General features: G+C 37.9%; 1 long non-coding RNA gene across 2 annotated transcripts; it reads left to right on the top strand.

The window, feature by feature from the left end:
- On the top strand, positions 1 to 12,602 carry LOC121640648. 2 transcript variants are annotated; one of them, XR_006010549.1, is made up of 4 exons: positions 1 to 418; positions 898 to 948; positions 1,192 to 1,310; positions 12,430 to 12,602. It is a non-coding gene; the product is annotated as an uncharacterized LOC121640648 (long non-coding RNA). The 2 variants fall into 2 exon arrangements; XR_006010548.1 differs by having other exon boundaries at positions 1 to 948.
- Positions 12,603 to 21,571: the final 8,969 nt, after the last annotated feature.

The raw sequence follows: 21,571 nt of genomic DNA, 5'->3' as shown, positions 1-21,571 counted from the left end.
GAATCAAATCCCATGACTGTCTCTGATATCTTCTCAGATATGGTGGAAGTTAAACTTGACATATCTGTCTCAGCCCCGTCTAGGAATTTTTGCGTGGTTGTGCTGGCTAGTGTTGGATCAGTTTTTGATAAAAGAGAAATGCTGGTGGGTGTGTTGTGACTTGTGACATCAGAGACCTCATTTGTAGCCTGCATAGAAGTACCAAAGATGCGGTCAAAGGCTGTTAATCCAGAAGTGTCAGCTGAGGTTTTTTTCCCCTCTGATGATGTAGGAGCGTGCTGGCTTGTGGTCAAACTAGGTGATTGGGTGGTAGTAGTCACAGGTGTAGCAGCAGATCCAGTACTTCTTTCATCTGTAGTGGCTTTAGTTGGACATTCCTCCTTTGATGTTATTGGCATTTCTTCTTTTGCTTCTGAAGGTATGGCAGGTGGCTGCCCATTTTGCCCTTTTTTAATTATCACATTGTTGAGGTTGCAATTGCTGATCCCAGCTGAGGCTCTTAATGTGCTAAGAGCTATGTGATAAGGGAAAAACACAGGAGCTTTAAATTTTCCACAACACCCTTTAATAGTAAGAGAAGCACTCAATGAAAAAGAAAACTAGTTAGAAACAAATGAATATTTAATGAAATATTTTATTTCCTTTTGACGCATGTTTATAATGATAAAACTTGTCAATAACAAAAATATATTTAGATTTTGATTAATTTTGTGGTGCATGTATGATTGTTTGGATGAAGATCTGAGTTTTATGACTGACGGGCTAAATCAGCTGGCTTCTAATATTTTCTACCTACAGTCTTGTAATCCAGAAAGGCTGATTTTTTTCCTTTTTGTGTGAGTATTTTTTTCAGTAAAAGACCGTCAAACTTTTTATCCTCTGTAACTGTGCCGACAGAGAAGGACTTCACAAGGAAAACGGTTTTAATGGGAAACTACACCTCAGAAGGTAATATTTCTTGTAGTTGTTTTGCATTGTTATCCAGTAGTTTCTCTGCTCTTGTCCATGAATTTCTATATTGTGCAATAATTTTTAAAAAGTATTTTGGCTGGCTTTTTAGTTCCTTCTCAGGTTAACATTTAAGACTACCTAAAACCTGCCTACAGGCAGATATCGACTCTTATTACCTTAAGAAAATGCATATGGTTTGGGCATCTGATTAAGTTTCCTCCTGGTTATATTTCTTTATAGGATTTTTGTTCAACTGGGACGAGACCTTGGGGCAGTCCAACAACACCCTCATGGCATCAGGCCTGCTGACCTGGGAATGCCTCGGGATCCTCCAGAGTAGCTAGCCAGTGTAACTGGAGGTAGGGGTGTTTAGGGAGGTAGGGAGGTTTCCACCCTTAACCTGAACCTGCTGCCTGTCTCTAACCTCTTTCCTGATCTCTATCCATACCTTTAACTTTAAGCTCTCAAAGATCCAAAAAAAAGAAGAGAGAAATATGTTAAAAGGCCTTACTGTACTTTTTAAAAGACATTTTTTTCTCCCTGTTGGGCAATGCAAATTAGATGAAGCAGTGACTCGCCTGCCAGAAGGCTTAGAAAGAATCCACAATGCATTGCGCCAAGTGACGTTTTTCCAAGTAATTACCTAATAAAATGTGATAACAGATGATTACATTTACAGCATTTTCCCTCAATGAGTTACATTCAAATACCACCCACGTACGACATCTTTTACATATCTGGCATACTTGTTAGACACTCCTTTAGTCTGTCTGTATAATACTTCTCAAGTTGGAAACAAACTAAATAAAAAAATAATAAAATAAAAAAAAAAAACAATAAAAAAAAATGCAATAATGAAAAGTAGTAGTGAAAATTGCTTTTGCCTCCCCAAGGATACAAACACACATTGATACTTAACACATTAACACGTTTAAGTAGCAAATTTTGAGAAAGATGGCCTGAATCTGTTTTACAGTATGCTGAAAACATACATACGTACATACATACATACAAACATACATACATACATACATACATACATAAAGCTTTAGAAACCCTGATTTAAAAGGTGGAATTCACTTTTTTGACAACGGTGTCATGATCTGTGGGTTTTTTGTTTAGTTTCCTGTTCACCTGGTTTGATTTGCTTATTCGCTTCCCTTGTTGCCTGTTAATTCCCCAGTGTATTTACACACCTTGGTTTTAGCTTTTCCTGCGCTAAATTATCGTCATTGCTTTTCCCCTTTTTTCCTTGTTGGTTGTAGTGTTTCCCTCAGTTCAATCTATTTATTTATTCATCCTTTTTGGTTCTTGGGACTTGCTGTAGCAGCGCCCTTTGATTTTAGAGAGTTAAAAAATTTAAAATCTTCATTCACCTAGCTTTGTTTTACATTTTAAAATTATTTATGGGATTTATCTTTTTATTGCAATGCTTTATGATAGTTTATCATAATTTCAAAATTTTTAATGTAACTTTCACTTCATTTCTAGTGTGTTTTTCATGTTACCAGAACCCTATATTAAGTGAGAGAAATATCTTTTTGGCACAGTGTTGTTGTGGAGACATGCATGATTTAGGAAACTACCAAAAAGATATATTTCAGTACCTTTAATAAGGGCTTTTTGTCTGTCAGTCTGCAGTCTTATTTTTTCAGCATTAATGGATCAAAGGATTAAGGGTTTTAAAATTTTTAATGAAGCTTCAAGAAGCCGCTGGTGTAGCAGAGGGCATGCCTTTTAAATATGACGTGCTAACACCGCTGGGATGCAAAATATCTGGAAAACGTGCATGAAGAGGGTACAATAAGGTTCTTTGGAATAAAGCTAAATGTTAGGCACCTGTTTTACATATGCCTCAACATAATTGTACCCTGAAGCAATGTTATTTCACTACAGTTTGGATGCAGTAGAGCAAAAAGTTTGAATTCTTGAGAAAGTATGGTTGTCTAAAAATGTGCACTGTTTAGACAGACAATACTTTACAACCTTATTAGTTTTATTCATACGTAAACACAACAGAACTTTATTTTCAGTAATAACACAGGTTGTAAACATGGCTTGTAGATTAATGTCAGAGCTTGCTATAATAATGTGACTCTTGTCTAGGATCTGTCAGCTCCTCGACTTCTTTTCCTTGACAGATGCACTCATTTTGAATCATTTATCCTCTTTATTTTTCTACACAACTACCAGATATAAGACATAGCAATTAAAACTAGGGATGGGCCAATACCGATACTGGCATCGGAAATACCCGCCGATCCTACCAAAAGTAAGGGGATTATTATCAGTGAGTATTTCTGCTAAACACCATCTGATACCATGGAAACGGAATAATAATTCCTTGTTTCCTGCCCAACACAACCATACAAAGAACCAGGAAGTTACCCAGTCTTGCGTGACCATTGTTTTGAGATGGTAGGCGGAGAAGCAGCTGCATGTGAATCACTGTTGTGCTAACATTTAGCATTAATGATATGTTAGTAATTTGGCATCATTACTCATTAGAAAATCCAGCTAGCAAAAACCCAGCTAGCAAAACAGCAACATGCCTAATATGCAGGGATGAAGTTTCAGAGGCGACATGAATGCTGCCAAATTTACCACCAGTGACTTTATAAAGCATTTTGATTGAAATCATGTGAAAGAACACGAGTTTGCTGCCTTAAAGGAAATGTGCAACGAACCACAGCAATGACAAACGGTTGCTTTTAAAAAAACATGAGGAATTTGCACAAGAAAGCCAATAACAGGCAATATCTTAGAATTTATTGTCTTGGATTAACAGCCCCTGTTCTTTGTGGAAAATTTTCCCCCTACGTCTAATTTCAAGATAGTTTGTAATAGAAATTTTTTGATCCGAGTTTATTTACTCAGTAATAAAAACAGTTATAAGGCAATCATTGGTTTCACATGTTAATAAAACATGAATTATATAAATAAATATTAAGGCTATCAAAAATAACAATTTAACAGCAGTAACTAATTTATATAATTAATTGCTGTAATTTTTTAACCAGAATGAATGCTCCCTCATCCCACATATTTTTCATGGTGAGAGGATTCAACACTCGCACTAAAAAATTTAAAGGAACAAAAAGAAAAGAATATTTCCTGCAATTCTGTACTAATATGCCTTCTCCTTTAAAAAAATTATCAGTTTTATGTCAATCAGATCCATGTCGCTGTCACGTAAAGCAGAAGAATGAAATAGAATTTATAGATCGCTTAATAAAATAACACTGGTATCGGATCCATACTCGGTATCAACAGATATCTAAACCCCAGGTATCAGAATCAGTATCGGACAGAAAAAAATGGCATCAGAACATCCCTAATTAAAACTTCATTCCCACGGGTAAGACATGAGGAATTTCCTGACCTGGCAAACTACCCAAAAAGGAAGTGTGAAAATATTTCTCAATGTTATCAGACCTAAAATGTAACGATCACTCACCTCTCCAAAGCACTGTTATGCGATCATGCACTATCTTCAGTTTACTGGTATGAACAAAACTAAAAAACAAAAATAACCTTAGCAAAAGTTTCCTGAACTGGTTCTACCTGCTTTAACAACACCTTTGGCTGCACCGAACAGCATCAAGTCAAATATGTAAACTGGTAAGCAGTGATTACAATGTGTCAGTGGCAGCTAATTTAAATAGAGTTAAATGGAAAACATCACAGCTTTCATGGAAAGTGTTGACCTTTTTCCATTAACTTGAGTAGGCAGACCATTTTCCTGTCTTTATATCAGTTTAGGTAGAAATGCAAATTTCCCTTCTGCTGGAGTGTGTGCTGTAATCCAGCCTAGATTTGAAAAACTCTTTATGAGTATGTTAATATATATATATATATATATATATATATATATATATATATATATATATATATATATATATATATATATATAATAATAAATACATTATGAAGATATATAAGATCATATTAAGTTGCACAGCCAAATTTGTCTAATCTGCATCACAAGCAGACTGATGCAAAATGAGACACAGAAGCAAAGAAGAACTTTCTGCAATCCAAAAACCAAAACAGAAGAAGATTACATCTACTACCAATGATCATTTATCCAAAATTCAAGCCTTTGGCGATAATATTCCTTGCACAGATGATGCTGTCTCTGTACAGACATCATACAAATTTGATGTACCAACATCGCCACAAGAAAATTATGAACAGGTGAAACAAAGTATAGCAGGAGAAGAGCAGATCACCTCTTCTGATCATGAAGGCTTGGCATACCCCATATAAATGTCATATGTATTCATGCTAGTCTCTTGTGAAGGCACACTTTCAGCTTTTTATCATGATATGGATTTCAGTAATCTTTCTTGGACTGGAATCATAACCTGAATAACCCCTTGACACCTTTGGGATAATTCCAGGAAGGCTGCCTCACAGCCAGGGACCGGTGTTTAAGTCAGAAAAAGATTACTTAGTTTCACTTTTTCTACACCTCTGACGGTGCAGCTGTAGGATTATAGTGAATCTGATAAATGCTTCGACCTGAAGTAATTGTCATAGGTGGTTGAGACTGCAAAGCCTGGCTTCACAAGTTGTTTTTAAGGACTAAATTGAATATAAATTATGGCAGTTTGGTTGAAGACATGCATAAAGGGTGTACTGGTGCTCCAAATTATTCTGCATGTTTTCAGTAAATTAAACATTTGAGTTTTACTTTTTCTGTGGAATATTTTGCTTGAGTTGTCTCCCCTGTCTGTTTAGATCAATAATAACAGTCACGGACAGGTTGGATAATTAGTTTCCCAGGTGAGCTTAATTAAAGATGTTATACAACAGTATTAAATAAAAAGCGACATTTGCAGTGGGCTCAGAAATACAACAGGACTTGTTTTAAAACAGTTTTATTCATTGATGAAAGCTTTGCTACACTGGATGGTCCAGGTGGATGAGGTACTGGATGCTTGGTGGGTGGCCACAATGACATTTCCTGATGATGGCACACCACTAATTGTCATGGGAAGCATGAACATTCACATTGGTAAACCACAGACAACTGAATTTTTGGCACTCATCTACTCTTTCAATCTCAAACTGGCTCAGACTCCTCCAATACGCAAAGCTGGCAACGCTCTCCACAGCCGACCTGTCAGTGACCCCACTACACCTCTCAGAACACTTCCTCGTTAAATTCTGTCTTCCTTCCTCATGTCACTTAAGCGGCTCCAAAAATGGTGTCCTACCGCACTCTGCTCCTCTGGTGTCAAAACCAGCTAGACAAAACTTGTATTTCTACAAAGGACTAAAAAAAATAAAAAATAAAAAAAAACACTGTCTCTAGCACTATATGACAGCACCTAGGTCCAACTGGACTCACAGCAGTCTGATTACTACTTAATTATGACGTCCCATCTTGTTTGAATTCTTGCTTGTGTTGTTCTTACTCTCAGATGTTCTCAGAGAACAGACAGCTTTCCCGTTCTTCCCCCTCTACTGTATGCTCCTAAAGTGGAATAGATCAATTTGAAAGATGGGTGTTGGTGCGGCCAGAGTGGTTTATTAAATGAAATTTGGTGCGACAATTTCTGACAAAATGAATGTGATTACGTCTTTAACATTATCAGACAATATGATATGATTCAGTTTAAGTGTGGAGCTGCAAAATGAATGTGGCAAACTGTTGGCTCTCTTCTTTATTTCTCTTTTTTTCCATTCGGGAGCTCCCTTCTGACATCTCTGCTGATGTAGATATCCCTCACACATAGTGAACCTTATGTAGTAACTTAAAGAAACATACAGGAGACATGTTGCTCAGAACTCATGTGCTGCAACCAGGCGCCAGTCTTTTTATTTAACTCTGACCAGGACACTCAAACAACACAATATAAATGCAATGACGCCACACTCTAACATAAACTGATATTATTCAGTCTAAGATTCCAGCAGCAGGTGCTTTAGATTGTCTTTCTCTCTGCAAACCACCATCACCCGGTCACTCTTTCCTCCAGCTGGCCTCCGTGCGTCAGCTATTTCAACTGTGGTTAGATTTCGGGGTAGCCGCTGCTGCATTAGTAACACATACTTCCACCTTTGTCCATGTTGAAACTCTAGTCCCCTTTAAGACTCTGCAGTGGTGCGGGAAGCTGCCTGCTCTCTGATTAGATAGCTTGATTTGTAACCATGCAGTGAGATAGAAGTGCAAAGACATGGACATAATTTGCAACCGCACGGCACGCAGTTTTGTGCTTTGCATCTGTGAACAGGGTTTTCACAAAAAAACTTTTCTTGTTTTCCCCCCACAAATTCAAATCTTCTTTTTTACAATGCAAATCCTTTTTTGCATATTTGCAAAGACATTTTCAGGCAGATTGTTTTTATAGGGTAACAAATTTGATTTACAGATGCAAACTCTGAAATTATGTGCAAACATTCATTTACAACTGTAAAATCTTTATGACTTAATATTGAGCCCATAGAGAACTCCATGACAAATGTTTTGTGAAGACTTATGCTGTATTAATTTCTGCTAAGTCACTTAGAAGTAATTTCAGTGAAGCTAGAAATGGTGAAATCAAAGTCTCATAAAACACTGTCACGGGCACCACTGTTGCCTTCACTTTCCAGGCCTTCTCAAGTTCTTCTTTCAGGCCTTGGTATTTCTCCAGTTTCTCATGTCCTTTTTCCTGGTGTTGCAATTGCTTGGTATTGCGATGTCAACCACAGCTGCTTTCCTCTGCTGTTTGTCAAGCACCACAATGTCCGGCTGGTTTGCCATTACCATTTTGTCAGTCTGGATCTGGAAGTCCCACAGGATCGTAGCTCAGTTATTCTCAACCACCTTCGGAGGTGTTTCCCACCTGACCTTGTGGCTTCCAATCGGTACTCCGCACAGATGTTTCTGTACACTATACCAGCCACTTGGTTATGACACTCCTTGTAAGCTTTCCCTGCCAGCATCTTATGCCCTGCAGTTATGTGCTGGATTGTCTCAGGGGCCTCTTTGCACAGTCTGCACCTGGGGTCTTGTCTTGTATGGTAGATCTGGGCCTCTATTGCACTGGTGCTCAAGGCCTGCTCCTGTGCAGCTATGATCAGTGCCTCTGTGCTGTCTTTCATTCCAGCTCTTTCTAGCCATTGGTAGGATTTCTCTATATCAGCCACTTCAGTTATCTGTCAGTGGTACATCCCATGGAGGGGCTTTTTCACCACATGATCTGTTTTCCACTGCAGACACATTCACCGAGCACTTCGTCCATTGAGGTCATCTTCCTAAAGTATTCAAGGATGTTGGATGTTTCATCCTGGATAGTGGTTCTGACACTCACTAGTCCTCTGCCTCCTTCGTTGTGCTTAGTGTACAGTCTCAGGGTGCTGGATTTGGGGTGGAACCCTCCATGCATGGTCAGGAGCTTTCGTGTTTTCACATCTGTGGTCTGAATCTCTTCCTTTGGCCAGCTTATTATTCCCGCAGGGTGTCTGATGACCGGCAGGGCATAGCTGTTAATTGCCCAGACCTTGTTCTTGCCATTGAACTGACTCCTTAGGACTTGCCTTACTCGTTGGAGGTATTTGGCTGTGACTGTTTTTCTTTTGGCCTGTTCGAGGTTGCCATTTGCTTGTGGGATTCCAAGGTGCTTGTAGCTGTCCTCAATGTCTGCTATTCTGCCATCTGGGAGTGAGACCCCTTCTGTATGGACTACCTTCCCTCTCTTTGTCACCATCCACCCACACTTCTTAAGTCCGAATGACATTCAGATGTCAAAGCTGTAGATCCTGGTTGTGTGGATCAGTGAGTCAATGTCTCGCTCACTCTTGGCATACAGCTTGATGTCATCCATGTAGAGGAGGTGACTGATAGTGGACCCATTCCTGAGTCAGTATCCATAGCCAGTCTTGGTGATTATTTGGCTGAGGAGGTTCAGACCTATGCAGAACAGCACAGGGGACAGAGCATGTCCTTGGTATATGCCACATTTGATGGACACTTGTGCAATTGGCTTACAGTTGGCCTCAAGGGTGGTCTTCCACTGCGGCATTGAGTTTGCAACGAAGGCTCTTAGAGTCCTGTTGATGTTATACATCTCCAAGCATTCCATGATCCGTGTGTGGCATTGAGTCATAGGCTTTCTTGTAATCAATCCAGGCAGTGCACAGATTGGTATTCCTGGTTCTGCAGTCCCAAGCGACCTTTCTATCTACCAGCAGCTGTTTTTTTGCACCGCTGTCGCAGGTGCAGGTTTAAAGGAGGATGTCCCCGGGGATTGGTCGGCCTTCCCGGAACCAATACGTCTGTGTGCCAATCCGGCATAGAGGAGGCGGGATCCGTCTGTCAATCTTAATCTGACCGGCTGCAGCTCTTTGGTTAATCAGTTCTTCATCAGTCTCTTGGGCTGTAGAGCTGTCAGCCGTCACAGCGGGTCTGCCCCGTTGTTATTACCCTGCCACTGAGAGTACACTTTAGCTGTTTCTAGTGCTTCAGGTATGGGCATCTGGCTGTACCTCCTGGGTACCTGTTTTTTCATTGCACCTTTCTGGAGCTCTGATAGTTGGCTCACTTCTCTCCGAGCTGCCTTGATTTTAGCCTCCAACCTCCTCTTCCATGGTGGATATGTATCTTTATGGTTGCTCTTTGGTTGATAGCCAAGCACCTCAAGGATCACTGCTGCTGAGGTGTAGATCAGCTCATTGATTTCAGTGATGGTCATTGTAAGAATTGTTCTCAAAGCTGCATTCACATCTTCCAGGAGACTTTCCGATGGTGTTTCACTCAGCCTCTGTAATTGGCGTCGGGGTGGCCTGATGTTAATTTTTGCCATGATCTTATCTCTTAGGTCAGTCGCTGCCTCATGCAGTGTGATTGTGCTTATTGGGGCTTCATACCCAATCTCTAGATGGGGAGTTGTTGTTAACTCTCTGACCTGGCATCCTGGCTCCCCCTTGCCGTAGCATTTGTGTTGTACCTCGTCAATCTCAAGTCGGAGGACTTACTCACTGAACTACCCAGCGGCTATACATATATATATATATATATATATATATATATATATCTTTTCAACAATGTAAATGAGTGTCAGAGGTCCAACAACATTGATTTCAAAGTTTATTACCCCATATTCATCCTTGGTCCTTCTTTTTTTTTTTTTTTTTTATAAAAATCCTTGGTCCTTAACTTCAGCCATTACAAATGTGGTTCTAGTGAGCTCTACCGAGAACATGCTGTTTCTGTGTCTGAACCTTGAAATGTCCATGAGTGGTACCTGTCCACGCCCCTCTCTGGGAAAGGATCTGGCTTTTGCTGGTGCCCGCTTGGTGATTTTAGAGGGCAGGCTCAGCTAGTGGGGGGGCCAGGTCAGTGGCAGTATCCACTACCCAAGGAGGTGGTTTTTCCCTTTGTGATGTCACAAAGGGAAAGATCTCAGACTCACTAATTTGAGCACACATTTGCTAGAAAGTGGAGCAAGCAAGTTAGAGAGGTGACAGAATTTTCTCATTTTTGCGTCTCATACACAGGCTATGAGGACACATATGACTGTTAGAAAAACTTTAGAAAGTGAATTTTGCTAAATATGGGACCTTTAAAGAAAAAAAAAGAAAAAAATGTTTTGTGCAGTTCTGTATTAATATGCCTTCTCCTCCTACGCTTCTACTCCTCCTCTGTCTCCTGTTGTTCCATAAACAGTTGTTGGTGATCATCTGATCGGCTTCTCAGGAGCTAGCACTGTCTTTCTTGTTGCACTTGTTTATAATTCATCTGACAAGGAGAAAACTAGTGGTTTGTGGTTAATCTCATATTTAAACCAAAGTATTGTTATTGGACACACTAGCATTAGCAAAAAATTATCAATCTCTTCTCAATCAGATCCATGTCACTGTCACGTGAATCTGAAGAATGAAATAGAATTTATAGACCTCTTAATAAAATAACACTGGTATGGTATCTATTCTCGGTATCGGAAGATACCTAAACCCCAGGTATCAGAATCAGTATCAAACAGAAAAAAATGGCATCGGAACACCCCTAGTTTAACTTGTTGGTACCAGATGTCCCGTGGGTGGGACGTGACAAATAAATATGTATTTTACTCAGCCTACCTTCCATGTACCTACACATGTCATACACCACTGGAAAGCTAAGATTATTGAAATTTAAATAATATATACCATTCTAGGCTCATTGCTATAGTAAACACTTATTTCTGACCAGTTGCCAATGCAATTTATCTCTGAAGCCATACTGTACTCTAATACCAGTAATAAAGCTACAAAAACGGTCCTGTTACATCAGCAAGGAACAGTAAAAGTAGTCCAATAAAATAGTTGGTCCACAACAAGTCCACAACCCATTTTTGGCAAAAATTTAAGGATTTTAAGCGGTTAATGGGTCTCTGTACCCGAACAGGACATGACTGGTTCAGCCTGAGGTGATTTAAGAAAATATTTAATGGGCTGCAGGTCAACATGTTTTATAGGTCGGGTGATCAGGAAAGAAAGAAAGTTTTATGCTGACTATGTGGACGAATTAATTACTCAGGCACAGGGACAACAGTTAAAAGGGGAGGTGTTTAAAAATTTGAGTGGCCAGGCCACTGTTATTTGAGGCACTGATATATTGAGTTTTATAAACCACTCAGGCCAATAAATACAATGCGCCAACCAAGAAAACATATTTGCCCACTGAGAAAATGTTTGACATGCCCACACCCAGAAATGGAAATCATGCAACAACCCTTAGGAGATTTCATGCTGGTGTCTGCTAAAAGTTATTTCCTTGTGTCTACTGACTGTGAGACATTGTGGCCAAAAAAACTGATTGCTGTCACTGAAGTGAAAGACTAGTCTATAGTCTTGACCTCTGGTGGATGCACTGGAATACGGAAATCCTTATCACCAGTATCAGTAGACATATTTAAACCAGGCAAAACAGTACTCTTCAAGTGAGGAACTTTTTATCAACTGCAGAGCATGATGGCTGATGTTTCCTGCTATTGTGCATCTTCAGAGCAACAGAGACAGGGAAACTTGCAATCATAGTTTCTACATTAAATTCTTTTTATATCACGTTTGAATAAAATGTGAGTTAACTGATGCACAAATTAATTGTGAAACCTGGAGGCGGACATTTTAATCTTGTGGGGGATTAAAGATCAAAGAAAAACTCAAAACATTTCTTTTAATGTGTGAACACCTGATCATGAGTATCTTTGTTTGACTTTAGTATAGGGACATAACATCAGGCAGATTTTGTCAGAGGAGGATTATTATCTTCCCTGTGATTAGTTCCATTTCCTGAACCCCTATGCCTTGATGGCACAAAGTAGAAGATACTGACTCTGTTAATGTATGATTCATCTTTATCTGTTGATAGTATCACCTGATAACCATGTGAACACAGCCTAACAATCCTATTGAACTTGAATAAACACTCACTTACTGCACTGTTTACATTCTACACCTGTTTATTCTCTTTTTTTTCTGAACATCTTTTGTTGTCGGCTGCAGAAGCTGGAACGTCACCTCTCTGGTGGGGAAGGAAGCTGTTGGGCAAGGTTGACCGGTTCCGGCTAGATATAATTGGACTCATCTCGATGCATGGCTTGGGCTCTGGAACCACTGTCCTTGAGAGGGGCTGGACCCTCTTCCATTCTGGAGTTGCTCCCGGTGAGACCCACTGAGCAGGTGTGGGCATGCTCATTGCTGACCTGTACGTTGGGGTTTATCCCGGTGGACTAAAGGGTAGCCTCCCTCTGTCTTCAACTGGGGGGATGGGTCCTGACTGTTGTTTGTGCTTATGCACCTAACAGTAGTTCAGAGTACCCACCCTTTTTGGATTCCTTGAAGGGGGTGTTGGAGGACACTCCTTCTGGGGACTCCCTCATTCTGCTGGGGGACTTCAATGCTCACGTGGGCAATGACAATGAGACTTGAAGGTGCGTGATTGGGAGGAATGGCCCCCTTGATCTTAATCCGAGTGATGTTTTGCTGTTGGACTTCTGTGCTCGTCATGGACTGTGAGCAGGGGTTCGATCGTGTTCCCTTGGGACTCCTGTGGGGGGTACTCCATGAGTATGGAGTGCCAGACCCACTAGAACGAGCTGTCAAGTAAAAGATCAAGTAAAACTCATTTGTGTTGTGCAGAGTAATGAATAACTAATGAATAATTAGAGATCATATGAAAAATGATAAAGGAATAACAGCAAAGATAAACAAAGCTTTAAAAGGTTTGTGATTTGTTTCTATTTTATTTGTATCTTTGTAACAAAAAAATATACTACAAACATTTGCAATGGGTTGGATAAACTGTGGAAGGAGATATGGGTTATATATATAGGAAATAGGTTAAGAGCTGGAGGACGCCATTATTCTTTCCATATGTTTGTCTTTCTCATGAGGTAAAACCCGAGCAACCTGTCAGATCACTTTAATGTGGTTTCATTAATGTGTGTGTTACAGAGTAAATATTAACCACGATTTCTCTCTGGGTTTAAGTGAGTAAATTATTTCTGTCATATCTACAACTGGACTTTTGTATTTTTAAACAGTGATTTACAAACAGCATAGTCTTTGTAAAATATGTCACATTACTATCATGATCGGTCTCCGGACATTCTTTTATTTAAATTTTCTTTTTTGAATTTTTTCTCTTTTTGTTTTTTGGTTTTTTTAAGCTGCTTTTTAGATAAGTGTGGACATTAAAAACTGCTTGGATTAGTTAATAAATCACCCCCAACAAATTAATATGTAGATTTTATTGATTTATTTTTTTTAATTTTATGAGACATCGTCATTATAATTATTAACATCTAAAATTACTATAGTATTCGAACAATGGACAAGAAGTAGGAAACATAAGATTGATCCAAAAATTTCATGCATCCTCATTAATATAAATGTTCATTCAGTTAGCAAATGATGAAGGATGGGTAGTTAATTATTGGGAGAACAAAATAATAAAGAAATAATAGCAATAAGATATAAAAGAAAATGATAATAAATTACACAAAAAAGGTGTATCATAGTAAAAAAAATGCAATAGAATAAATATTAACGATAAATATTAATAATGATTAATAACAGGTTTGTTTTAAAATAATAATCCATGATATGAAACAATATTTTGACTCCTAACAGATCAGTTTTCCTAAATAGGCTTCATTAGAAAATGAACATATGAGCCGTGTTCCCATGATTATATTTTGTGCAGTTTCTTGCTATGAGCACAGTCAGGTAGTTATGAATGGGTGTGTTGAGACTTGTAAGACATGAACATCCACTTGTTGGTTTTGTAACTCAGGGACCATGTTATGCAAGGCTATTTTTAGTGTTTAATTTTCAAAATTGTGCCACAAAAAAAATAATTAAACTTTTTGCATTTTTCCCAAGCTTCACCTTCTTGACCACACCTCTCTAAATGCATTAAATGCTGTAAGTCTAATAGTGACCTAAATATATGCCTAAGTGTGCGTCATGTAATTAAGGCAATCTCTTTTCCAAAGTAAGAGCCAAGGTATGTTCTTTTTGCTCTTTGCCAATGTAATGGTGTCTGTTTATGCAAAGGTATGACCCACACACGGAAGGTAATTAAGTGTACTTAGTGTTTGTTTGTTTGACCTCATTCAACAAAAGCATGACACATGAGCTCAAACATGTGACATTTCATTTTTTTCATTATCATTTTTCGTTCTTCTAATAGAGAGTAATAAATTTACAGTTTGTAGGTGAAATTTTATCCTGACAAGGTAGACTAGAACAACCCTGTTTGTTTATGCAAAAGTATTAGGTGACTTTTCCTGAAATGCAACTAAAAGAAAGTATATGGGCAAAGGAACAAGCAGTTCAAGGAAAAAATTTTATTTTGTTCAGCAAGAGGATAGTTATTACCATCTTTTTTTTATCACCTTTGTGTTCAGTGAAGTATTTATTTGATTTCCCAGATGTTTACCAACTTATAATTCATCACAGAGAAATGCAAGGTATGACCCACACACGGAAGGTAATTAAGTGTACTTAGTGTTTTTTTGTTTGACCTCATTCAACAAAAGCATGTCACATGAGCTCAAACATGTGACATTTCATTTTTTTCATTTTCATTTTTCATTCTTCTAATAGAGAGTAATAAATGTACAGTTTGTAGGTGAAAATTTATCCTGACAAGGTAGACTAGAACAACCCTACAGGATGCACTACGAAGGCTTTTGTACACATACTGAATAAGATGTGGCAAAAAAAAATATTCAGATTTGAAGCTCCAGTTCTGCAGGAAGAGGTGTAGGTTACTACTTTTATATTCTTTTCTACTCATTTGGCTGCATGAAGATTTAACCTACCCACCATATAATGAAAAACAAATATTCAGAGACCATTTTTGCTGCCAAAGTCATTAATTGGACCACAACAAACTATTTAATATGTTAAAATGTGTTTTATGTACATAGATAAATAAATATGCACAAATCCAAGTGTCCTGTAAAATGCGATTTTTGCTGCCTTTTCACATAAACCCCCTTTCTCTATTTGATATGTTGGTCCAACATGCTATTACAACAGTTGTTTTTTATAAAGGAGATGTCTCCTGTTCTGGCCTGAGCCTATAAAACAATATTACGTATGCTGTTGCTTAAAGAGATGAGCGACATTAAATGTTTACTAATTTATCTTCAGGTGCTCATTCTAATCATCTTGTTAGTGACATACTTGCAAAAAAAGACAGAAAAAAGACAATCCATCAAGTTAACAAAACTTAGTCCAGCAACATCTGGCTCTTTGGTTTTTAATTCTTAATGTTCATAAATAAGGCAAGGCCATTTTTTGTATAGCACATTTCATGAGCAAGACAATTCAAAGTGTTTTACATAAAACATTAAAAGCATTACAGGTGATGCAAGGAAATCATTAAAAAGTAGTACAAAGCAGCAACAAATAGCAAAAATTACAAAACTTAAGTGACCTTTGCTAATTAGAAAGGTTTTTCAGCATCATAACAGTCAGGATGGGTTTGACTCTAGGAAGGACAAGTTTTCCTAAATAGGCTTCATTAGACAATGAACATATGAGCCGTGTTCCCATGATTACATCTATTTCTCTGCAGTTTCTTGCCATGAGCACAATCAGGTGGTTACCAATGGTGTTGAGACCCGTAAGACATGAACATCCACTTGTTGGTTTTGTAACTCAGCGACCATGTTAGGCAAGGCTATCTTTAGTGTTTAATTCTCATATTTGTGGCACATAAAAACTAATGAAAGGTTTTGCATTTTTCCCAAGCTTCACCTTCTTGACCACATGCTCTAAATGCATTAAATGCTTTAGGTCTTATGTTTTAATAGTGGCCTAAATACGTGCCTAAGTGATGAGTGTCACATAATTAAAAACTATCTTTTTGCCAAAGTATGAGCCAAGGTATCTTGTTTCTGCTGTTTGCTAATGTAGTGGTTTCTGGTAATGCAAAAGTATCTGATAACTTTTCCTGAAAGGTTACCGAAAGAAGCAGTTCAAGGAAATATGTTCATTCTTTCCAGCAAGAGGACAGTTATTGCCATCTTCTTTTATCACCTTTGTGTTCAGTACATAGGCTTTTCTAGCTCATTTTTTGGTTTGCTAAAACACCCGCAGTAGTGGTGTAAGAACCTGGCTTAAACCAGGATTTGTGGCACAAATCTTAACTTCTACCACTCAGTACAAACACATTATTATCATTAGCAGTCCTTGTGTTTGCTGCATTTAAGCTTGGGTTACTCTTTATGTTGTTAGTTAGCCAACGTTTTTTCTAGCTAAGAAACGTTACAAGTGGTCAGTACCACTGTCCTCTCTATGAACTGGCATGAGAGAAGCTAGCTGTCATGTGCATGTGTTAATATGCTACTGACTAGCTAACTGATTGGATGCCCGTTAACTCTTGTTTTGTGTGTGTGTGTGTAGACAGACAGACAGACAGCCTTATCATGACCATAAGATTGTTTTTTTGGAAAAAAATTTTAAAAGCCCGATTCAGGTAAGAGTGTAAGAGCAAATGGTCTGTTTATCACAAAGTAAGAAATAAGTTGTTGTAAGTTGGATCAGTTTATTACTGTTTATATCTCTTATTAGATATAAAACACTGTGTTTGGTTATTTGCCTTTTGGTTGACAGTACAAAGAGAGAGTGGAGCAGTGAGGACTTAATTTATTAGCATTCTCAATAGTATTTTTAATAATTATGTAATTTTTGGCTTATATCATCACAGAGAAATGCAAGGTATGACCCACATACGGAAGGTAATTAAGTGTACTTAGTGGTTGTTTGTTTGACCTCATTCAACAAAAGCTTGTCACATGAGCTCAAACATGTGACATTAAATTTTTTTCATTATCATTTTTCGTTCTTCTAATAGAGAGTAATAAATTTACAGTTTGTAGGTGAAATTTTTTCCTGACAAGGTAGACTAGAACAACCCTGTCTGTTTATGCGAAAGTATTAGGTAACTTTTCCTGAAATGCAACTAAAAGAAAGTATATGGGTAAAGGAACAAGCAGTTCAAGGAAAAATTTTTATTTTGTTCAGCAAGAGGATAGTTATTACCATCTTTTTTTTATCACCTTTGTGTTCAGTGAAGTATTTATTTGATTTCCCAGATGTTTACCAACTTATAATTCATCACAGAGAAATGCAAGGTATGACCCACACACGGAAGGTAATTAAGTGTACTTAGTGTTTTTTTGTTTGACCTCATTCAACAAAAGCATGTCACATGAGCTCAAACATGTGACATTTCATTTTTTTCATTTTCATTTTTTTTTCTTCTAATACAGAGTAATAAATGTACAGTTTGTAGGTGAAAATTTATCCTGACAAGGTAGACTAGAACAACCCTACGAAGCACTACCAAGGCTTTTGTACACATACTGAATAAGATGGGGCAGAAAAAAATATTCAGATTTGAAGCTCCAGTTCTGCAGGAAGAGGTGTAGGTTACTACTTTTATATTCTTTTCTACTCATTTGGCTGCATGAAGATTTAACCTACGTGCCATATAATGAAAAACAAATATTCAGAGACCATTTTTGCTGCCAAAGTCATTAATTGGACCACAACAAACTATTTAATATGTTAAAATGTGTTTTATGTACATAAATAAATAAATATGCAAAAATCCAAGTGTCCTGTAAAATGCGATTTTTGCTGCCTTTTCACATAAAGGAAATTGAGACGGTGACATCTTAGAAGTCATCTGGGTGTTCAACTGAACAACAAACTGGACTGGACAGACAACACTAAGGTACTGTACAAGAAAGGACAGTGTAGACTGTTTCTCTTAAGGAGACACAGCTCTTTTGGAGTGCAGGGGACACTGTTGAGTTCCTTTTTTGAATCTGTGGTGGCATCAGCCATCTATTATTGTGTGGTCTTCTGGGGCAGCTGACAGGAAGAGACTGAACAAACTGGTTAAGACAGCCAGCTCTGTCCTGGAATGCCCCCTTTATCAGGTGATGGTGGAGAGGAGAATATGGCTAAGCTTTCGCCTCTGATTGAGAAAACGTCACAACCCATGCATGCCTTTTTAACAACACTGAGCAGCTCCTTCAGTGACCGACTGCTTCACCCACGGTGTGTGAAAGAGAGATACCGCAGATCCTTCCTTCTGCTGTCAGACTCTACAATCTGCACTGCTCCCAGTAGCCCACACAGCCACAACAGAAAACTAATAACACACACAGACGTGCAATATCAAAACTGTGCAATAATTGAACTCATTTTGTATATATGCTTTTTTATATAGACTTCTATATAGATTTTTTATATAGATTTTTTAATATAGTCTTTGTTCTGTACAGTTTTTCGTTCTTGTCTCTGTAATGCTGTTTTTTGCACTGGTTTTACAAATCACCTTTGCTGCTATAGCACCGAAATTTCCCCACTGTGGGACAAATGAAGGATTATTTTATTTTATCTTACAAGGCAGCAACTAACAGTAAAAAATCACAGAACTTAAGTGACCTTTGTTAATAACAAAAGTTTGTCAGCATTATAACAGTTGGGATGGGTTTGACAAGTTTTTGTTTATCTAACCTAAGATTTTTGCAGGCGCCACAACGGCTACAAAACCACCCCCGGATTCCACTGAATTGTCCTGGGGCAAAGAAAGATTCAAATTATGTCACATGCAAAGACTTCCTAGAATCAAGTAACTATCCGTCTGGTACCATGAATTCTATGTTTTCTTTGCAAGACAGTGGAGCTGCCTGGAGTTGACGGGATAAGTGAGTCCAGAAGTGCCATTTGAAAGTGAAAATGTTCAAAACCTGCAGGATCTCTCAGCAGCAGAATGCACCTGGCATGCAGTAAGTGCACAAAGACGTTTGTTGTATGAGATTGCACAGGCTTAGATCTATTAATTTTGTTTTATTTATTTATTTTAAAAGTTTTGTAGTAATGTGCAGAGTAAAAAGCACCTTAAAAGCACAAAGGATATTTAAAAATGAAAAGAAAACACCATTGAAATGTAACAAATCTGGAACGATAAACCTAAAAGTAATAGCAAACTGAACCAAGCTTTCATGACTTTCTCAAATGAAAGGTTCTCTTTCTTTCTTTCTTTCTTACAGAGTTCCAACACAGAGCTGTTAACGTAAATAATAAAATGACTTAAATAATTTGTCTCCCACATACGGAGCATCCTGTCACACATGCCATCAAAAATCTATAAAGGAAGAAGACATCCAAACAGCTTAATGCACCGAAAGCAACATGCAAATCTCAAGCAGAATTTCAGTTGTTGTTGACGGCCAAGTCTATGTTGCAGAGTCAGATCGGACTCTTGAGAAGAGATGACGCAAATGCTCTCATCTTTAAACCTGAAACAAAGCCATGTGTCATGTGGAATATCTGTCATGACTTTAATCTTAACTATAATGATCATTATGAATGTAAAAATGTTTGTTTCATTTGCAAACTTTTATTTGTTTAGGCTTGAAAAGGGATGGAAAGAATGGCATCAAGCAGGAAGAATCTAGAAAAATTCTTCCACAAACTGAAGATTATATGGATGATTAAAAATGAATAGGAGATGGATTGATATGTGAAGGAATGCTTTGAAAGACTAATCACAACACAGAGATATCATGGAAACTTTATATAAATACAGATGAGCCCTAAGTAGACTGTTTGCAGTAGTCTTTTTACGTTAACACATATTTGTTTTAATATTAAATTGAAGGTGGAAAAACTCATGTGAGATTTGTAAGAATTCTGTGAAAAAACTGTGAAGTAACGCAGCAGTACCATTTTAAATCCTTATCACCCTAACTCTTCAATTTGATAATCATATGCACAAGAAAGCCGTACAAATTACTTAATAATCTGCAGCACTTAAAATAAAATCAGTCTTTTTTATTTTTTGTAAGATTTAAAATCTTTAATTTTGGTGATGGAATTACTGTTAGTACACATTTAATCTAAAAATAGGTTGTCTTTTTAGGTAAATTAGATGAGCAGAAATGATGCCGCAGATTCTCGTCTTATTTATTCCTCGACAAATGTTTTTTAATCTCGCATGACTGCAGTTTCCTCCTCTTTAAACATGAAAAGCCAACATTGCAATATGCCTGCTGTGAAATGGAGGGTTGTGGCAGCGTTTTGTGGTATTTGCACTGATATGTCTGTGGTTGGTATCGCTAACCATTATCCTTTTTTCCCTCAGTTTGAGCATCTTACACTTTCTAAAGAAGACGTAAGCATGCTGGTTTTAATCTGCAGCAGTTGTGGTTTATGCTTCTCGAACTGTGTGTGGTTAAGCTGGGCATGCCTCCCCCTCTTCCTGCCTGACAGTGTCAGTCACTCTGTCCGTCTGTCTGCTCAGCTCCAGTCTGGTTCCCTGCAAATTCCAGTAAATCACTCAAACTGAGTTTTTAATCTGCATTTGGATAACAATGTGCAGCATACACTGTGTTTAAATTGACAACACCTTGCATGCAGTTAAGGAAATAAAACATTCTTTCTATATGACATACCAGGTGGTAAAGTAAAAATGAATCATTTGATTTGACATCTCTCTTTCAGATCAGGAAGACATGTGGGCGGGTTGTATTATCATAGGAGTGCCAAGCTGAGATAAGAGATATGAGGCTTTGTTAAATTTGTAACAGGTGGATGCACGCAAACTCTTGCATAGTAAACATTATTTGGCACTGTGACTACAGAAGAACAGTGCTTTTGAATTCCTGTAAAACCTCAATAGAAACTGCTTAAAATAATTGTTTGATGATTGAAACAAGCATGATACTTTTTTTAAAATTTTTTTATTAACAACCTCCTTCACCATATTGATGGGAAAGAGTGAACTTCTGTTACAGGACTCTTCCATTCCAGTCCTCCAAAGCAAATATCCTGCAAGTTATAGATGATTCCCTGCTTCAACACACCTGAATCAAATTAATGGGTGATTATGCAGAATGAAAACAAGCTGTTTGATCCATTTGATTAGAATCAGCTGTGCTGGAGCTGGAGAATATCTAAAACCTGCATACCAGTGGCCTTAGAGAACCAGAGTTTGAGATTGCTGTTCTATTAGGATTGGCCTGGTTCCTTTGTTTTGTTTTTCAAATGGGTTTTTTTAAAGTGTCGTGTATTTCGATGTATTATTTTGTGCAAGCATTTTTTTATTTCTTAT

The sequence above is a fragment of the Melanotaenia boesemani genome, chromosome 5, assembly GCF_017639745.1.
Source record: "Melanotaenia boesemani isolate fMelBoe1 chromosome 5, fMelBoe1.pri, whole genome shotgun sequence".
NCBI classification, from domain to species: domain Eukaryota; kingdom Metazoa; phylum Chordata; class Actinopteri; order Atheriniformes; family Melanotaeniidae; genus Melanotaenia; species Melanotaenia boesemani.
The sequence above is the reverse complement of the archived record's forward strand: the minus strand, read 5'-3'. Positions and strand labels throughout refer to the sequence as shown.